Below are 21,311 nucleotides of genomic sequence, written 5' to 3' on the forward strand. Positions count from 1 at the left end.
GTTCAAGGATGATTATTAGACATATCCACAGGAGACTAGAGCTGTGAGCAAACCTGTTTTGGGGGATAAATGCTAGGAAAGACTTATAGTAAAGTCTGATCTGTGAAGAATGATATTTTAAATGAAAAAAATCCCAAAGTAAAAAAATAAAACAAAAAAATAAAATAAAAAAAACACCCCAAATGAACAAACAAAACCCCACCATCCTCCTAGTATAATCTATGTGATAATCAATGTATTTTGGCCTTTGAGAAAAGGAAGAGTCCAGTAGACATGTGAACTCTTTCTCCCTCTAACTTTACTAGATTTTTTTGCTCTATTGTTGTAAATACCCAGGGACGTCTCTTTACTATGTATATTTGCAGTGAGGCAGTTGCAATGTTCTTGTGCAATGAGGGGAGTCTGACATACTAATGTACCTTATAGTTCCAGTTTTGCACTTTATTCTGGGCAAAACTACCTGTGGTTTCAATGAGAGTTTTGCCTGAGAGAGAAAAGCAGGATCAGGTTCTAAGATTGTTTGCACAATTTCTTATCAGATATTAGACTACATAAAATTAAAACGGATGCTGTTGCTCAGTCAATTACTAACTTAAAATTAAAGGAGTACTTGTGGCACCTTAGAGACTAACCAATTTATTTGAGCATAAGCTTTCGTGAGCTACAGCTCACTTCATCAGATGCATACTGTGGAAAGTGTAGAAGATCTTTTTATACATACAAAGCATGAAAAAATACCTCCCCCCACCCCACTCTCCTGCTGGTAATAGCTTATCTAAAGTGATCACTCTCCTTACAATGTGTATGATAATCAAGGTGGGCCATTTCCAGCACAAATCCAGGGTTTAACGAGAACGTCTGGGGGGGGGGTAGGAAAAAACAAGGGGAAATAGGTTACTTTGCATAATGACTTAGCCACTCCCAGTCTCTATTCAAGCCTAAGTTAATTGTATCCAATTTGCAAATGAATTCCAATTCAGCAGTCTCTCGCTGGAGTCCAGTTTTGAAGTTTTTTTGTTGTAATATCGCAACTTTCATGTCTGTAATCGCGTGACCAGAGAGATTGAAGTGTTCTCCGACTGGTTTATGAATGTTATAATTCTTGACATCTGATTTGTGTCCATTTACTCTTTTATGTAGAGACTGTCCAGTTTGACCAATGTACATGGCAGAGGGGCACTGCTGGCACATGATGGCATATATCACATTGGTGGATGTGCAGGTGAATGAGCCTCTGATAGTGTGGCTGATGTTATTAGGCCCTGTGATGGTGTCCCCTGAATAGATATGTGGGCACAGTTGGCAACGGGCTTTGTTGCAAGGATAGGTTCCTGGGTTAGTGGTTCTGTTGTGTGGTATGTGGTTGCTGGTGAGTATTTGCTTCAGGTTGGGGGGCTGTCTGTAGGAAGGTATTTTTTCATGCTTTATGTGTATATAATAAGATCTTCTACACTTTCCACAGTATGCATCCAATGAAGTGAGCTGTAGCTCACGAAAGCTTATGCTCAAATAAATTGGTTAGTCTCTAAGGTGCCACAAGTACTCCTTTTCTTTTTGCGAATACAGACTAACACAGCTGTTACTCTGAAACCTAACTTAAAATTAGGGCTGTCAAGCAATTAAAAAAATTAATCGCGACTAATCACGCAATTTAAAAATTAATCACAATTAATCATGCTGTTAAACAATAATAGAATACCATTTATATAAATATTTTGGATGTTTTCCACATTTTCAAATATATTGATTTCAATTACAACACAGAATACAGTGTACAGAGCTCACTTTATATTTTATTATAAATATTTGCACTGTAAAAATAAAAGAAATAGCATTTTTCAACTCACTTAATACAAGTACTATAGTGCAATCTCTTTATTGTGAAATTTGAACTTATAAATATAGTGTTATGTACAAAAAATAATTGCATTAAAAAATAAAACAATATAAAACTTTAGAACCTACAAGTCCACACAGTCCTACCTCTTATTTAGCCAATCGCTCAGACAAACAAGTTTGTTTACATTTGCAGGAGATAATGCTGCCTGCTTCTTGTTTACAATGTCACCTGAAAGTGAGAACAGGCATTCGCATGGCACTGTTGTAGCCAGTGCTGCAAGATATTTATGTGTCACATGCGCTAAAGATTCATATGTCCCTTCGTGCTTCAACCACCATTCCAGAGGACATACATCCATGCTGATGATGGGTTCTACTCGATAACAATCCAAAGCAGTGCAGACCAATGCATGTTCATTTTCATCATCTGGCTTAGATGTCATCAGCAGAAGGTTCATTTTCTTTATTCGTGGTTCAGGTTCTGTAGTTTCCACATTGGAGTGTTGCTCTTTTAAGACTTCTGAAAGCATGCTCCAAACCCCATCCCTTGCAGATTTTGGAAGGCACTCCAGATTCTTAAATCCTGGGTCGAGTGCTGTAGCTATCTTTAGAAATCTCACATTGGTACCTTCTTTGTGTTCTGTGAAATCCGCAGTGAAAATCTTCTTAAAATGAACAACATCCTGGGTCATCATTCGAGACTGCTGTAATATGAAATGTATGGCAGGATGCAGGTAAAACAGAGAGCAGGAGATGTACAATTCTCCAAGGAGTTCAGTCACAAATTTAATTAACGCATAATTTTTTTTAACTCAGATCTTCAGCATGGAAGCATATCCTCTGGAATGGTGGTCAAAGTATGAAGGGGCATATGATTGTTTAGCATATCTGGCATGAAAATACCTTGCAGTGCTGGCTAAAAGAGTGCAATGCAAACGTCTGTTCTCTCTTTCAGGTGACATTGTAAATAAGAAGCGGGCAGCATTATCTCCCATAAATGTAAACAATTAGCGATTGGCTGCACAAGAAGTAGGACTGAGTAGACTTGTAAGGGCTAAAGTTTCCTTTTTTTTTTTTTGAGTATAGTTATGTAACAAAAAAAATTCTACATTTGTAAGTTGCACTTTCACGATAAAGAGATTGCACTACAGCACTCGTATGAGGTGAATTGAAAAAATACAATTTATTTTGTCAGTTTTATAGTGCAAATATTTGTAAAAAAATATATATAAAGTGAGCACTGTATACTTTGTATTCTGTGTGGTAATTTAAATCAATATATTTGAAAATGTAGAAAAATATGTAATACATTTCAATTACTATTCTATTGTTTAACAGTGCGATTAATCATGATTAATTTTTTAATTAATTGCGTGAGTTGACTGTGATTAATTGACAGCCCTATTTAAAATATCTCGTACCTATTTTCTCAAGTATGGAAAGTAACAGACAGAGCAGCCATTCTACTAATAGGAGGTAACATTTCTTTTGTAGATAATCATCACCCAATTACTAAGTTGTTCTGAAGGCTATTTTCATGCCCTGTGGTACTGTATCTTATTACAAACAGTTGCTATGAAACCTTTTGAAGCTTGTTTCTAATGTGCCCTCTTAACATCATTAGATGGCACTACAGAACAGTTTCTCTTTGGTTTGGACAAAGCATAAACTTTTGCAATGATGTACAGCCACTTGTTATTTCAACAAAACATTTTGAGTTTTAGTTCATTGGTCTGTTCAAATGTTTCTATAACTCAAGAACTACAGAACTAGAGCATTTTCTGTGCAATCCAAAAGTGAAATAAACGTGCACTGGGAAGAGGATTTGAGAGAATGATTTAGTAGACAAACAGAATCACCTACAAGCATCTCTTTATTTTCTTAAGGAAGTTAATAAAGCATTCAGCATCTGATGCTAGGGAGCACTATGGAACTGCACAACTGAAGAACAAGTAGATTCTAGAAAAATGTCAAGACACTGGGGAACTGGAAGATTGAAGACACAGAATTAAAATTGTAAAAGCAGTTGGAAAAATTTCTGAGAAATGTAATACAGTCATAGTTATACCTAATGGGCTTCAGGGAATTAAGATTTGGTCTTTTCTTGAGACTGTAATTGTCTATATGTCAACCAAGAGAGTTCTGGACATATGCACAAGACCACGTGGATTCCAAAGAAAAATACCTTAATCTGATTTCTAATTTTAATTCTCTGATGGAAGTGGGGAGCTCTCAGCCTAATTCCACTTACCTCTAATTTTATGTAGGTAGTAGCATAACCCACACTCAGAAATGAGTTACAGGTCCCCCTCTGTGTCAATCCACAGAATACATCAGTTGTTACAGTTCCCAACTTTAGCATCTTACGCTCCTAATTTTAGAGGTCCCTGCTTCAGTTTGGCCACATAAATGGGGTGGGGTGGATTATAAGCATTTAGGTGATAATCACTGGGCTAACAATGTAATTGGAAGGATATAAGTGGGAGGAACAAGAAACAAAGGAGTTCAGAAGGAAAACTTAGAGGATGAGCCTGTGTCATAAATATAAAGGGAAGGGTAACCACCTTTCTGCTATAAAATCCCTCCTGGCCAGAGGCAAAACCCTTTCACCTGTAAAGGGTTAAGAAGCTAAGGTAACCTCACTGGCACCTGACCCAAAATGACCAATGAGGGGACCAGATACTTTCAAATCTGGAAGGGGGGCGGACAAAGGGTTTTGTCTGTCTGTGTGATGCTTTTGCCTGGAACAGATCAGGAATGCAAGCCTTACAACTCCTGTAAAGTTAGTAAGTAATCTAGCTAGAAAATGCGTTAGATTTTTTTTTGTTTAATGGCTTGTAAAATAAGCTGTGCTGGAGGGAATGTGTATTCCTGTTTTGGTGTCTTTTTGTAACTTAAGGTTTTGCCTAGAGGGATTCTCTATGTTTTGAATCTGATTACCCTGTAAGGTATTTACCATCCTGATTTTAGAGGTGATTCTTTTACCTTTTCTCTAATTAAAATTCTTCTTTTCAGAACCTGATTGATTTTTCATTGTTCTTAAGATCCAAGGGCTTGGGTCTGTGTTCACCTGTACCAATTGGTGAGGATTATTATGAAGCCTTCCCCAGGAAAGGGGGTGTAGGGCTTGGGGGGGTATTTTGTGGGAAGACATCTCCAAGTGGTCTCTTTCCCTGTTCTTTGTGTAAAACACTTGGTGGTGGCAGCATAGGGTTCAAGGATAAGGCAAAGTTTGTACCTTGGGGAAGTTTTTAACCTGAGCTGGTAAGAATAAGCTTAGGGGATCTTTCATGCAGGTCCCCACATCTGTACCCTAGAGTTCAGAGTGGGGAAGGAACCTTGACAGCCTGATATGAAGGTTGTAAGGAAGTATTTCCTAATTACAAGCCTGTGCTGATTTGTAAGGAAAGAATAAATAAAGCCCTTGGTGAAAGAATAATACACACCTGATTTGTGTTTGTGACTGTGAACCACATAAACTAGCTAGGCAGTACAGTAGGTGGCAGCAGAGGTGCCTTGTAACAGGGCTTACTGAGAATTTGAACCATTCTGGCCCTCAGGGGTTTGGGTTGCGCTTCCTTTAAGCAGAGGAAGTATTCACTTGCTGCTGAGTGTGTTTTACAAGTCTATGTCTGAGCCAATCCACAGGGGTATGAGTTGTTACAGTCCCTTGTTGTAGCAGCTTGGTTCTTAAACTCAAGCTGTAGCAACTCCAGATTTTAGTTCTAGAGAGCCCCAGTTCAGCCCCTCTTGTGTCAGCCAAGAGGGAAGCTGTCACAATTTGCATCACTTTTAAAGGTCTACTCAACCTCAGTGGTTTCCCTAGTAGCAAAGTTCCTGAAGGGCTATGCTTTGTGTTTGTTTAGATTTTTTTTTTAATTAGTGAAGATTCCAATTCATGGCTCTAGGAGCCTTCATATAATTAATGATACAATAAAGACAATTAAATTAAACGTCAGGAGCAGTGAAATCAGTTCCAGAGGAACATGACCAGCCAGCCACGCTATCTCCTTCTTCATCTAGAAAGCATGCCCTCAGCCTTCTCCAAATGGGTGTCTTTTTCAGCATGCTCTGAAAGTCACCAAATTCAGGATATTTTAAGACTGAGGGTGAGGAACAAGTTTCAGAGTATCAGAGTCCTTACAGAATGCCCTGCCAGCCACACCCTCTATTTTATAATGAGACATGTACAGTCACACACCAACTCCCAGGATGATGTTTACAAAAAAATCTCTAAAATGCCAGCCTGGGATGCTTACCCACCCAGGCCCTAGTATAATCTAAAATATGGCTAGAAGGACTTCTTCTCTGACTGGGGAAAAAGTGGGTTACACACCTGTTAGGGATGATGTAGGTTTACTTGGTCCTGCTAAATGGAGGGGCAGGACTTGATGACATCTTGAGATCCCTTCCAGCCCTAAGTTTCTATGATTCTATGTTACGCAGATTTAAAATAACCCAAACAAGTAAATACAGCTCTTTCCTAAATAAAGTAATAAACACATTTTATAGGAAGTTCAGAATTAAAGTATAATGAACTTTGATAAAGTCTGCACAGAATGTATGTCTATTAAGTAAATATTGTGAAAGTTTTTGAAGAAAGATTGTCAACATCTCTTGCCATTGTCTAAGCTGGATAAATATGATTTTCTAACAAAAGGACTTGAAGGTACCTTTGTACTGGTTTAGGATAAAATGAGGACTATTGGTGATGCCAGAGTCATATCAATATAGTTGATAAGAGATGACGTAATATTGAAAGGACAAATCAGACTGATGAGCTTATGTCTTCAATGTAATGCTACCTGAATAGAGGGTAGAGATAAAGTCTTTCTAGAAATGAATGAAAGATATAAGTAATACGAAAACTTACACATGCTACATTTTGAGGTATTTAAAACAGGAAGATCATGACTGGCAGAAGAGAAGAAACAGAACTGGAAAGATCTTTTTAGCCAACAAAATGTTTAGTCAACACAGCCTTCCAACATCTCCTCTGGAGAAATGCTGTTGAGATAAATCTCCATAGAGTCCCTCTTGAAGACAAATGTCCTCCAGGGAAAAGCAAGGAGCTCTTCTGAGGAAGTACTACATCACCACTTCCAAGATGTTGAGAAGCAGCTTAGAAATAGACTTGAGCTTACATCAAGTTTACATAAACATCACAATGTGACTAAGTTGATTTTCTTTCTTTGTCTCTGAGTAAGGTATGGAGGCCTCCACATAAGTTTGATACTGTTCCCATTGACATCTGTGATATTTCTGACTCAGAGGATATAAGAAATGGAAATTCATTATAATGTATAGGTTTCTTTGGCCATAGACAAATGCCAAACAAGCTCAGCAAACCTTTATAAAATTTTAGTCCAATGCTTAAGTAATTTTCGTTGTTGGACAACTATCATTCTTCTGCTTTGTCTAGATCCTAACTATGAAAATGGGGGCCTGTTTCACAGCAAGCATAAGGGGCTCACTCTTTAAAATACAAGTTTACTCTGTTCAGAAAACACTCACAAACATATTTTAAATATGCAGTTTAATCTCTATGAAGTATTAACCAAGCATAAATAAGCAGTGTGTTTAAGAAACATTGTGTTAACTTTGTATTTGATAGTTGCTGCATATTAAATTATTTTTGAATAAGTATTCTCTACTGTATTGAAATCTATTATGTTATCACCTATATTTGGCAAGTGGCTAACAAAAGGCCATTTAAAATCCCTTTTTTCATATTAAGCTTGTAAAGAAAGCTCTAAGAAACTTACATAAATAAGTATTTTAATGTAGGAAGTGAGTCCTATTGGTTGAATTGGCAGTGATAGGTTGCCTCACACTTCCTTCACATGATCCTGTTTTCAGTTGCTTATAACAGTAGGAAGAGAGCTTGAGACATAAGCCCTTGTATTAGAGGCCTGTTTTTTTAATCTCTTTTATTAATCATAGTCTTATATTTTTTCTTTGAATAAAAAATAAAAATAAAAGGGGAAACCTCAACATTGAGGTAAAGATAATATTAGCAAAATGTCAATTTCTTATTTGGGTTTTATGAACTTGTTTGCACTTTTAAATATAGTTATAGAAATGTCATAGTAATTATTTAAAAAAAAAATTCAATTTATGCATAAAGCTATCCAAACAATTTCAACAGGTTTCCACCTTTTCAGCAGATTTCCACCTTTAGCTCCCAAACATAACAAAGTGTCATAAAAATTTAATACCCTCAAAGTGTTTGCATAAACTTGAATTTAAAATTTATTTTGGTTTAATTGTTAGACATTTTTATATTATGTTAAAGGGAAGTAGTTGTTAAAGATTGTGCTTCTAAATAGTTAAAAGTGGAATTAGTATCACAAGAAAATTAACTCTAAAAAACTTGGTGAAAATTATGTTACTAACTCTTTTGCTAAAACAAAGCGCTCAGCAAGAAAAAGCAATACACCTTCTCATAGAAGATTGTGAGCATCTATTCTAGGAGTTAAGCATTACATTTAGTATAAAATATTAGTAATGAACCTCAAGTAAAAATTATGTCTATACTAATTGCTAAATTATTGTTATGAAAGACTTGGTCCCCATTACATTGTAAACAAATTAAGTTAATCTGTGTATTAAATTTGGGTTACTAAAACAATGACAAATATAAAACAAACAAAAATATGTTAACTAACTAGCTGTTTAAGGTTGCTTCTCACACACCAAAACTATCACACCACAAAAACACTAGAAGATATCAGTATACAGTGAAGGAACCCCCAACCATCAAGAAAAGTGAAGTGCTTTATAAATAAGACACTGGTCAATTGCACCTCAGTCCACCACCTATGGACAATTAAGTTGGCAATCAGCTAAAAACCACTAATACTGGACCAGCTTAAATTGTCATTTAATTTGAATTTGGCTACTGTGTAAAAGCAAATGTATTATTTCTGTATTGCTACTTTATTGTTGTATTTTTGCTGTACACCATTTACAATGTGCATAACCTTGCTAAACTGTTTAAACAACACACAGGTAAATATCAACAAGCAAATGGCAGCAAACAACATGAAGACAAACAAAGCAAATCAAATTGGTTACAAAAAAACATTACATAGTGACTACAAATTGACTCAACAAATTCCCTAGCAGTACCAGTAACACTCTGAAGTCAGTAACACTGCATCCTAAGTAAGGCACCTGTTATTCAAAACAATCTTGTTCAGTGTCAGGCTACCAATACTAAATGCTAACACAGCAATATTTAATAAATTGGTTACTGTCCATTCAGTAGATTATTTGAAAGACAGCATCTATTAAAAAACAACTCATATACAGCAGCTACTGGTGTATTACAGAGCAATGCAACCGACAAAACGAAAAAAGCTAACAGTTCCTATTTCCTGCCCAGCAAAGCTTACCTGAGGGTAACAGCCAGCAGTAAGGGTAACCTATAATCACTGTTCCCTATAAGCTGTGCGCGTGTGTGCGCGCACACAGATCCGAAACACCGCGCGCACAAAAATTTGCACAGAAGACATTTTTTGTGCACACGGCCTGTCAAAAGTTAGAGGGAACATTGCCTATAACTTGGATGGACAGTACTGTGTACTAACTAAACACACACAAAATTATATATAAAGGCCTCATTTGCTATGTCACTACTCCAAATTTCAGTTTTACTTCTCATATACATAGTACTGTGGAACACACTATAACAATGCCTATCCGAGTATTTTAATACACTCAGCCTACTACCAATAATCATACAGGTAATAACTGCTATCTGTGCAACCAAAGTAAAAGGGCCAAACTACAACACCATATTAAAAAATATTGTTATGCTTCAATATAAGGTGGTGGCATATAGACACATAAATATATACCCATATACACTATAAATATATACATCATAGCCATATTATTCATATGTATTAATTATTTGGTAGTGCCCCCAAAGTTCAATCATAAACCTACATTCCTCATTCAAAGTCCTGGGCCTAACATTCCCAGGCATAAGGCACTACACATAATTGGAAAATAAAATCTGTCCATCAGTTGTATGAGGGAATGTGCAACTGATGGTACGTCTATACTACCCACCAGATCGGCAGGCAGCGATCCATCCAGAGGGGGGGTCAATTTATCGGTTCTAGACTAGGCCTGATAAATCGACCCCTGGGTGCTCTCCCATCGACTCCTGTACTCCACCGCTGCGAGAGGAGCAGGCAGAGTCGACGGGGGGAGCAGCAGCAGTCGACTCACCGCAGTGAAGACACCGGGGAGAAATGGTATATAAACCCCTGTGACTCACTGCATAAACCAACCACTAATTGACTGAGGTTAGGAAGAAATTCTCCCTACGAACAGCTTATTCTATAATTGCCTGTTATGAGGTTTCTTGCACCATCCTTTGAAGCATCTGGCATTGACCAGTACAGGAAACAGAATTCTGGAGTAGATGAAACATTGCTCTAGTCTGCAGTGGCAGGTGCTGTGTTCTTTGAATTAGGTAAGGCAAGAGATTGTCGATGCATGGACAAATATTTTAGTCACTGGGTGAAAAACTGTTGGACATACAAGATCTGAAGAGGGAGAACAAGCCGGATATGGCAATTGCCTTTAAGTGTGAGGAGAACGGACAGACAAATATCACATGACATTGTGGGAAGGAGGTTAGTTGTGCAAAGGAGAAGGGAGAAAAAGAAGAAAGTCTGAGAGGAAAAATGAAAAAAAAAACCCTTGACTTTCCCCATATTACGTCTGATCAGCTATCAGGACTACAGCTGGATGGGAAATGGTTCCCACTCTGCATCAGAATAAAACCAAGACCTTCTGGAGTTTTTCAGTGAAAAACCAGAGATGGCCACCCCAACCCCAGTGTGGCAATAGACTGCGGTGCTAAGGCCACTTGCCTTAGCTGTGGGAGATTCCCTGGTTCAAGTTCCTTCTCCACCTCATTCAGCAAAAAGGGCTGAAAGCAGGTCCCATCTCACGGGAGTGTTTTGATCCTCTTGGGTACTTCCTTTTCTGAGATAGTCATGGTTATGTCTACCTCTCTCTCAACTAGAAGTTCCATCCTGGACCTGAGAAACCTTTCCTGATTAAAGTTTAATTGAAACGGGTACAATCTTGTGGAAAGTTTCCATTTCAAAAATTCAGCATTTTCTGATAAAAACTGTTCTGTCCCAAATTTTCTAGTATTGGAAATATTAGGCATTATGGTAATACAGATAAATAGAAAAAAGTAGAGGAAAATATTAAAGGAGGTCCTATCATTTTTCCCCATACAGTCTCCTCCCCAATTCTAGCAGTAACAATTCCCAAAACAAACCATAACAGAAAAAAAACTAACAAAATTGTTTTTAAAACCAGTCCAAGTGCCAAGTGGCAGCAACATTACTACCAATCACACTGTTTATAAAATCTCTCCACTTAAAAGTAAGGATATAAATAACTAATGACAGCAAAAAATCTTACAATATGCACATCATAAGCAAACTCTGAATTCTTATCAAGCACGAAGAAATATGTTCTTAAGAATATATGAACGGCCATACTGGGTCAGACCATCTAGTCCAGTATACTGTCTTCCAACAGTGGCCAGTCCCAGGTGCATCAGAGGGAATGAACAGAAAAGGTAATCATCAAGTGAACGATCTCCTGCAACCCATTCCCAGCTTCTGGCAAACATAGGCTAGGGACACTTCACAACATGGTTTTGCATTCCTGCTCTTCCTCGCTAATAGCCATTGATGAACCTAGTCTCCTTATCTAGTTCTTTTTTGAACCTTGTTATAGTCTTGGGCTTCACAACATTCTCTGGCAAAGAGTTCTACAGGTTGACTGTGTGTTGTGTAAAGAAATGCTGTCTTGGTTGTTTTAAACTTGCTGCCTATTAATTTCATTTGGTGACCCCTAGTTCTTGTGGTATGAGAAGGCATAAATAACACTTCCTTATTTATTTTCTCCACACCAGTCATGATTTTATAGACATCTAACATATCCCCCCTTAATCATCTCTTTTCGAAACTCGAAATCCCAGTTTTAATCTCTCCTCATATGGAAGCTGTTCCATACCCCTAATATTTTTGTTGCCCTTTTCTGTATCTTTTCCAATTCCAATATATCCTTTTTAAGATGGGGCCACCAGATCTGCATGCAGTATTCAAGATGTGGGTGGAAGCATGGATTTATCCAGAGGCAATATTGTATTTTCTGTCTATCCTTTTCCTAACATTTCTAAATGTCTCTTCTTCACAGCACGATAGCCTTTATTCTGGCCATAAATGACTGAGTTGTTTTAATGCATTTTCATCTTGATTTTGGGGAAAAAAATCAGTCAAATTTATTTCTGAACAATTTCGGAGAGTAGTACAGTGGTGGTCCATAACCCCAGCAATATGGTCTCTATCTATCAGGACCTGTCATGGTGGAGAGAACAGATTTTTTTTTTTCAGCCCAGCAGCATTTCCTTTTGTTGTAGAGGAACATCTTTGACAAAGAAGCAACTACTTTCATGAAGAACAGGATCTTTATTAAAAACACTCACTCATCCATTAAACCAACGCTCCTTGAGAAATCTAGGCATTTTCACAAAGAACCTGTTCTTCTTGAAAGCAGTATTGTGTTGGAGATCCTTTCTTTACCTAAAAAAGAGTGATGGGGATGGGAGGGAATTTGGGGCTTCATTAAGAGCCAGTCCATGAAATTGTGTGTAGTTTTAAGCATAGCACAAGGAAAGATTGTAGAGGCAGACAAAGTGTTTTGAACAAGATGAACAGATAGAAATATTAATTGAATATTTCAATTCAGGGTAAATTTTTGTTATGGACTTGTAGTCAAAAATCATTTAATGAACTTTCTTCAGATTGTGAAGAATAATGTTTTGTTCAATTTGTTAATATTGCTTAACCTTTGAATTGTATTGTATTGTATTGTATTGAATTGTATAGCACACAAAGTACCTGAGGCCAGATTCAGGATCAGGCCCTATTGTGCTAGGCATTATGCACAGGTATAAGATTTCAAAGTAGATCTGGTAATTTTCAAACCAAATCACTTTTCCATCCTAAAGATGGAGGAGAAGAGGGCAGATGAAAGAGAGATTTTATAGTGCAAGCTGATGCAACCTTAATTCAGAAGAGGCTACTGCTTCTGCATAATACTAAGTTCGAAATCAGGCTTGTAAAACCCTTTTAAAACGATTGGCCTGCAGAGAGCAGCACTGGTTTCTTAAGAGAACTTATATAATATATGAAACATTAACAGTGATAGATAACTATTTTTAAAACCTTTATTTTTATATCATGTTCATCCTGCAGAAAAGCATTTCAGCATGTGATGTGTGTGTATATATATATATATATATATATATATATACATATATAGCAAGAAAGGAGGACATATTACTTTTCATTGATGGGTAATCAATGGCATCAGGTTGGTAGACCTAATTTTATGGCAAAACTAAGTCAAAGTCTCCAATAATAAGACTTTGCCATTAACAAGGATTGAACTAGGGACCTCCAGGACGGAAAGCATGAGTTGCCATTTACTGAGCTATAAACCAAAGCCTTGCAGGGTAGTAGCTGTATGAACTCACAACTTCTATGGATCAGGCACAGAGAGGGACACAAGCCTACATCCACAAAGATATTTATGCCCAGCCTAAGGCACCTAAATCTCAGGTTTAAGTGCCTACGTTCACAAATCTCTCCTAGAACCCTGTAGGCACCTAAATTCAGTCAGCACCTAAGTTTTCAAAGTAGAAGTTCCCTAAGCACCTATGTTTCTGCTTCTCTCCAGGCACCTGGGCACCTATCTTCCTCCTAAGCCTCCAAGTGATTCACAAGTTCAGGCTGGCTGCCTAGGTACAGACCCCAAGGCTCTCTCCTTTTGCTGAGGTGCTGGAAATCAGAGATGCTTATCTGCTAAGGACACAGCTGCACTACCAAAAATCAGCCCAGCAGAATGCCCCCAGGGTGGAAGGGGTGCAGAGTGATTTGCAAACTGAGAGAAGATAGGTGCTGCATGCAGGGCACTCAACAGCAGGTGTGCTCAGAGGCTTCTCGCCTGTTCAGGTCCCATTCAAAGTCTACCTGCAGAGTGATGGGGGGGGGGTGTTCAGCTCATAGTCGTTAGCTTAGCAACTAGCACACTCCCCTAGGATGCGGGAAATGCAGATTCAATCACCTCTCTTCTCTATGCCGGTGGGATGGGGGGAGAGAAAGAATGTGAACTCGATTTTTCTGCATCTCAGAAAAGCTCTCTAGCCATTGATCTAGTGGATAGTCTGGTGTCGGGCTATGCCAATCTATCCTGCTGAAATTATTCCATTGGGCCAGCAAGCTAGAGCAAGTTCGCAACAGATGGAATGCTTCTGTCATCCAGTATTTAGGGCACATACCCGGGAGGTGCGAAAGCCTGGCTCCAAGCCTCCTGCTCTAATCACTTTCATTATTTAGCCACGGTGGGACAGCTTCAGCAGGAGAGATTAAGGGACGTTCCCCCACAAACTATTCCATAGATCAATGGTTGAAAAACATGCCTACTATGTGGGACATAATGGTTCACATCCTAGCTCTCCCTATGGAAAAGAGTGAATCTCACATCACAGGTCTGTGCTCTAATTAGTGGGTTATAAGGTCTGCTCATCTTGTGGTCATTTTGTGTAGAGAGAGGCAGGTACCTCAATCATTGCCTCAAAAAATAACTTAGGCAGCTGGTTCGCATTTGTGGATTGCTAAATAGGGCTAGGTGCCTCCCTACAGACCAGATTTAAGTGCCTATTTTCAAGTGAGCAGCACAGCTTAGCACATATCCCTTTAGGAGATGCCAACCATTAGCTACCTTAGGTGGCTCCCTGCCTAGTATGCTGGCTTTTGTGAATCACATTCTTAGGTGCGGTAGCTCTCCTCATTCATTATGTAGGCCGCCTAACTCAGCTTTGTGCATCATAGCATTATTCCTACGACTTTTCTAGGTGTCTAAAAGTTAGGCAACATAATGCTGAGCATTTCAACAGCTAAGTCCCTTTGTGGATCCCACCCACAGTGACCAGTGAGTTATACTTGGAGCAAATAATTGATTTTTTGGCTTGCTAGCCAAAACAACAGCAACAACAAAACTGGGGAAAAAAATCATTCAGGAGCAACCCAAAAGTGTATATATATATATAGTTTTCTTGGTGAAACAAAAACCAACACATCTGTTGACTGAAAGATAAACTTTTTGATTTGGGGCATTCACAAAATGGAGGAGAAAAGGGTGCTTTCCTTCCTGTCCCCACCCCCTTTTATCCAATAGCCGAATGGTAAGGGGGCTTTGTTCTGGCAGGGGAGAACTCCAGTTTAAATCCCTACTCTGCAGCAGGCATGTCAATCCAGGTCTCCCTTACGGGAGTACCCTAATCACCCCCTATTGGCTACTTGGGTGTAGGGCACTCTTAATCTCCTCTGTTGGAGCTGTTCCACTTTCTATAAGTAATTTAAATATTAGAAGGTTCAGTAGCACAAATCTATAGCTTGGTGTTTAGAACAGTTTCTCCAAGAGAATGAGAGAGACCCGCTCCCAGAATATCTAATGGCACTCTGGTTAAGGCATGCATGAGGGAGACCGAGGATTAAGTTCCTGTTTTTGTCATTGACAGTAGGAAAATGCTTCAGTTACTTTTACAGCCCGTTTCCCTCTAGATGTACCCATGGCAGAACTACGTCCAAGATTTTAGTACACTGGTAATGCACCTGAAACGCAATTAAATCCAAACCATTTATAAGATCAAACTATGTGGGAAAATAACTACAGTCTGTTAAACTGAAGACTTCTAACACACAGTACATAACACTCACACAACACCACATAGATTCATAAACTCTGCTGCAGTGTTGACCTTTTATAGGCACTTTTTCCCAGCATGCCTTTCTGGGTCTGGCTCTTTAAATCTGGCAGAGACAAGCAGCTGGAGCCCTAATGGAAGCGCTTTGCACTTGGAAGCTACTGGCTGTATCTTATTTTTTCAGCGAGTAAGTGTCTGTTGTGTTTTTCTTTTTTTATGGCTGAGACAATGACATATTCACATAGATTGTAATCCTATTTTAATCCTTATTGTTACAAACTGGAAAGGCAAAGGAGCCTCTGTATCTCCCTGCCTTTTAACTTTAATGGAGTTGTGCCCACTTATATCTCCACTGAATTTGATCTTTAATACCTTCCCACATTGTGGGGAAAAGACAAGATTTTATATTTTTAATTAATGGAATATTTGAATTATTGTGTATTTGTATTGTTCACATACCTCCTAGGACATTTCTGTAACAGCTTCTTTGCTCAGGGAAAAGTCATTTGATATGAGGGCTGGTTTCTCCCATTGGAAGTATTAGAAGGCCAGGATCCCCTGATCATTATTATCTCCCCTGATTATATCCCCTGATATAAATATATATTTATTATATATGTATTAATGTGTTGTCATATAGATATAAATATCCCTATGCAGCTTGTATTTTCTCCTAAAAAGCAATAATGATCAGCTTGTCATAATCTTGTTTTTTCCCATCTCTTTGGGGCAGAGACTGTGTCTTCCTAAGCATTTGTACCATACTGAGAACAATGGGGCCATGACTCTGGGGCTTTTGGGCTGTACTGTGACACAGACAACAAACAAACTCATCACATGTGGTTCAAAATTCAGGGAAAAGTGAGCCCTATTTATATATTGATATGGGGGAGAGGTAAAAGTGCATGGGAAACCGTATTTATAAAGTGAAAATTCACTACTGCAGAGATCTGTGGATATATTTATGTGTATATATATATACACACCCACACACATATACACACTCACACACGCACCCCCTTAGTTTTGAAACACAGCAATTAGGCCACCTGGCTTTTAATGAGCTATTTATTACTGTGTCTCCTCAGGGAATAATATAAGCAGAATATAGATACATATGAAAGGCTAAGGATGTTTTTTATTCTGAATCTGTTTTTGCCTAGCTCTAATTCACACTGTTTGCTGGCATACTGATTCAATGCTCTGTGCTACTACACTGAGCTCTGGTGTAAAACATCTGTGCATAATTCTGCCTTGCTAAATATCCTCTCTTTGTATTTTCAACTAAAAATGTGTGCTTCCTGTCCTAAACTCTTCTGATGTGGAGGTTTTTTTTTTCCTATGCACTGTTAAAACAGTACTATGTTCCACCCCAGAAGTGGCTGTATTTGTGTGGTGGCCAAAGATATATTTTTTTATGCTGGATGCATATGAGTATGTGTTCAGTATGTAAACAGTATACATGGCATCTATAGTAACTCCACAGTTAAGGTTGTGTTGAAATTTTCACTTAAAGGTAAACTAAAATTCCAAAAGCAGAACAGACTTGAGGGGTGGAATATACAGGGAGAAGTGGGGAAGTGTTCCTTTAATGCACCAGGCAAAAACTCCATGAGGAATCCTTGAAGCACAGATATGTGGACCCCCTACCAACCCAGACTTCAGACCCCCCACAGTGCTTCTTGTGTCTGTTTCTCCTTCTCTCCAATCCCCCTCCCCACCCCAAACTTCCTCTCTCATGGACCTAAGAAGGGTTCAGTTTGCTCTCTTCTCCCCCCATATGGTAACCACACATCTCTCACCCCATCACACAACAGGTTCTTCACTCATGAAAAACCATAATTTTGATCATATAATATTTCATTTACATGTAAAATGCTAAATTTCACCACTGTGCATGCAGAAAGGTGATTTATTTTCATCCACCTAAGACTGGAGTTCAGGTTGCACATTTGAATATGGTATGTGCTTTGTGGTTGTTGATATGTTGGAGTTGAGAAGAAGTATAGTGTGGAGCTGAGGAATCTCAAACTGGATATTATATTTGGTGGTAATGGGTGAGTTGAAGCTGGTGCGTATACGAACTGTGGCTTAATAGTTGATTTCTTGGAATCTTAGTGATAGTGTTGAGCAATTTTTACTGCAAGTCAGTTTCATGTGGGAGTATGTATGCACAGTTGTATGCACATATACTGTGACTCAGCCTGGAAAGATCTGGGTCAGCAAATGCTTCGTAATCCTGGAATAGGGCAACATGGTTTGTGAAGTCACACTGTCTGTTTTTGCTCACTAGGAGGCTCTTCTTTTTTTAAATGTCTGCTGGGAGCAGTAATTGTCAATAGTTGTAAGCAAGACATCAGCTTCTCTGGTACTGTCAACATGATGAGGTGTGGGATCACCTTATGTCAATGAGACCAATTCTGCAGAGTTAGAAGCATGGCAGCAGCTACCCATCAGTCTGTTTCAGAATGAAAACTGTGTCAGAAGCAGAACCAGAACCACCAGCTTGCAGACCCATTTTTCTGTAAAGTTTGCCAAAATCAGTGGTAGAACTATTCAGGCTAAAGAATTTTGTGGTGATACAATGCTCAGTTATGCACAGCACACAATGACCCTCCCAATGTTTTTACTTGCAAGCTTCTGTAGGGTATTGTTAGGGGTTGTAAAACAAATGGAAGTATGAAGGGCATAAGAAAGGATCCTGGTTCAAAATCAGAGGGATATAAATATAAGACTGCAAGGCATGTTTCCCTTCTAGTCAGCATATACTTACTTCTTTTCTGTATTTACTAGAGATAGTCCCAAGTTCCGAAATTCAGAACTGGATTTTAAACACCCTAATATTCAAGTGCTTTGATCAGGGGGTTGCTGTTCAGATCCATCTCTGGCATTTTTATTCTGAAACACTGAAAATGGGAAAGAGAGGGGAAGGTTTCAGAATGCTACTGCAGCACAGTGTGTGTGTGTGTTTATATAATTCACATGAGAAAGCACAGAGACAAAGCTAGCTTTGAAGCTGGGGTCTCCTAAACATTCTCTCTCTAAGGGAGATAAAATATTGAAAAATACTTGGTTTAAACTGCTGCCAAAACTCTTATACTTTGTACCACTTCTGGAAAAGACCCTGGGGACCAGCACTGGAATCCTTTCTATTGATTGGCTGGTTAAATAGAGGCCTATTAGATTCAGACAGGCTAGATTGATTATACAGCAGCAGAAGGAGCTTAGACTCAGAGCTGAGAGAGCAAGAGAGGGAGAGAGTATGTACTATAGCATCAGTATGTGACTGCTGGTGCCTGATAACACTGATACCTAGCTCCCTCAGTGGACAACTTACTGAGCTACCTTCTTCCTTCATGAGAGGATGCTAGCCTCAAGTCTGTGCAAGCGATGATAGACTGGACATTGGAATAGTTCATTTTACTTATCTCTTAACAATCTGCATCTCTGAAGAAGAGGTTCATTACTGAAAACAAAAATTCGCCTTCTCCCCACTAAACCCACACAGCACTGATGATATACACAGTTTGATCCTCCAGGTAAGGATTTTCTTTGTCCTTTCTCAGCAGTTAATAAAAAAAATGCCTTATTCTTTTTATACCTTGCATGTTAAAAAATACCTATGAGCTTTGGCTTCATGTACAGTATGGATTTATTGCATATAGTTTTTTCTCATTCTCAGATGGATAGGTATCAAATACTATGCATGCACAGAGAGAATTAGGAAGGAGTTCTGGATTGTGAAAAATGTTGATTATACTTTTGCCCAAACTAAGTGAAAATGAAGTGGGTAGCAATGACATTTTTCTATCTACTTGTGCAATATTATAATGTAAACTGTCCCACAGATGCTAAGCAATAAATTCTTGGCTATTCATGTTGTGCAGCCAGGTAAGGCAGTCATTTCACTGGAGCATTACACAGTGCTTGTCAGTAGTTTAAAACAAAATCTGTCTTTTGACGGTAAGCTAACCACTGCTGCACAAACATGATCTGTCTTAAATGATATGGCATTATACTGCCATCTTATTAGAGATATGGTACTTATAGCTAACGTTCTGCTTGAAAAGAAAATACCAAGGTTTAGGAGCTGAAACATGAATCCTCAGATGTTCAGTTATTCTGTGCCTAATGTACTAGTCTCATCGAGTTGATTGCCTGTTTTGATGTGACATTGACACTCCCCTCCCTTAAAGCGTCTTTTGTTCTCCGTAAACTTTTCACATATTACATCCCTCAACTTGGTGGGAAACAGTTTCATTACCTCTATGGAAGGTGATAGGTTAGAAAAGAAATAATCGAGCTTTTTAGGCTATGCAGCAGTCAGGAAGATGTTGACTTTGGGATTATAGGTGACAGAAGAGTAAAGCTGGAAAGACAGCACTGTGACTTCAAACAAAAGGCATTCATATCATATTCTTTTTAACTGTGATGATTTGCATCATCTTTCATGTTAGTTTGTTTGTGCTTTCTGCTTCTTGATCCCAGCCAAAAGGATGTTTTGTATTCTAGCCACTTTAATTTTCTATCTGAGCAAAGTGGAGTAGTCACTATATTAATCCAAGCATTTGAGCAGTTATTCTCACAGCCAGGAATAACTTTCCTATGGGTCATCAAGTTAAGGAATTTTCACAGAAGGTTACTGATCCTCAAATGTCTGTTCTTTTAAACCCTACATTGCAGTCTACCCCTGGTGATGGCAAACCATCAATGGATATGCTGCAATTACCTTTTTTCCTCCCCCAAAATATTTTACCTATGTTGTATATGCAACATTAAAGTATTAAATAATATTATTTCACCTGGTAACTACAAACCCCCCCAAAGTAACATGAAATACCTTATTCATAATTATTCAGTTCACTCTTCATATTTTGTAGACCTTAAATATTAATTAAAAACTAGTTACTGGTATGTAGGGAAATATGGTCATAGATAATTTTTTTAAATTGGCGTTAGTATAATGGACCAGAGTGCATACTTGAATGGGTGAGAGAGGTATCTGGGTTCATTTTTAATATACTTTATGAAAAAAATGGCTAGAAAAGTAAAAATGCAAACTGACAAGCCTTAAAAAAAAAAAAAAGCAGTGTCTGTCTATTCTATTCAGCTTTCTGTTTTTGCATAGTGTAGTTAAGTAGTCCCAGTGTCTTTCTATAGTTGATAAACACAATTTATGCATATAGGTAATTCTAGCCTTTCTTCCGGTGATATTCTTCACATTTAACAGTGGACTCATTTAGGGTCAGATTCTGCCGCATTTACGTGCATTGAATAGGGCCTCACTACATGAACAGTCCCAATAGAATAAATAAGATTGCTGGCCAGAATACAGTACTGTACAAGGTAAGTGTCAGAATCCAGCCCAAAGTAAGAGAGAGAGAGAGAAATGCTTTCTATTTTATCTACTGACAATGTTAACAGAGCACAGTATATGTGTCAGGTACTGAAGGGGGTAGAGCTAGCAAGTATATTATCTGTGGCTGCGATTTTTCACCCAACTCCCATTGAATTTCATTAGGAGCCGAATCCCTAACTCCCTTAGGCGCCTATGAAAATGCATGCCTGTCTCTTTAAATATGTAGCACTGAGGGTAACATTTACAAATACTTCTTTTGCATAGCTTTGTCTAAGAGCTATGGGAAAGCTTTCACATTTC

The 21,311-nt window shown here is 38.4% G+C and overlaps 1 protein-coding gene across 3 annotated transcripts in view; it reads left to right on the forward strand.

Annotated features, from left to right (window-relative positions):
* The first annotated feature begins 18,660 nt into the window (after positions 1–18,660).
* CDH18 (cadherin 18) overlaps positions 18,661–21,311 on the forward strand; it is an 845,073-nt gene continuing 842,422 nt past the window's right edge. For all 3 annotated transcript variants that reach the window (XM_074944996.1, XM_074945002.1, XM_074945001.1), the window contains exon 1: positions 18,661–19,191. The gene's annotated coding sequence lies outside the window, so the exon portion shown is untranslated. The remainder of the gene's footprint in view (positions 19,192–21,311) is intronic.

This window comes from Natator depressus, chromosome 2 (assembly GCF_965152275.1).
Source record: "Natator depressus isolate rNatDep1 chromosome 2, rNatDep2.hap1, whole genome shotgun sequence".
Classification (NCBI taxonomy): domain Eukaryota; kingdom Metazoa; phylum Chordata; order Testudines; family Cheloniidae; genus Natator; species Natator depressus.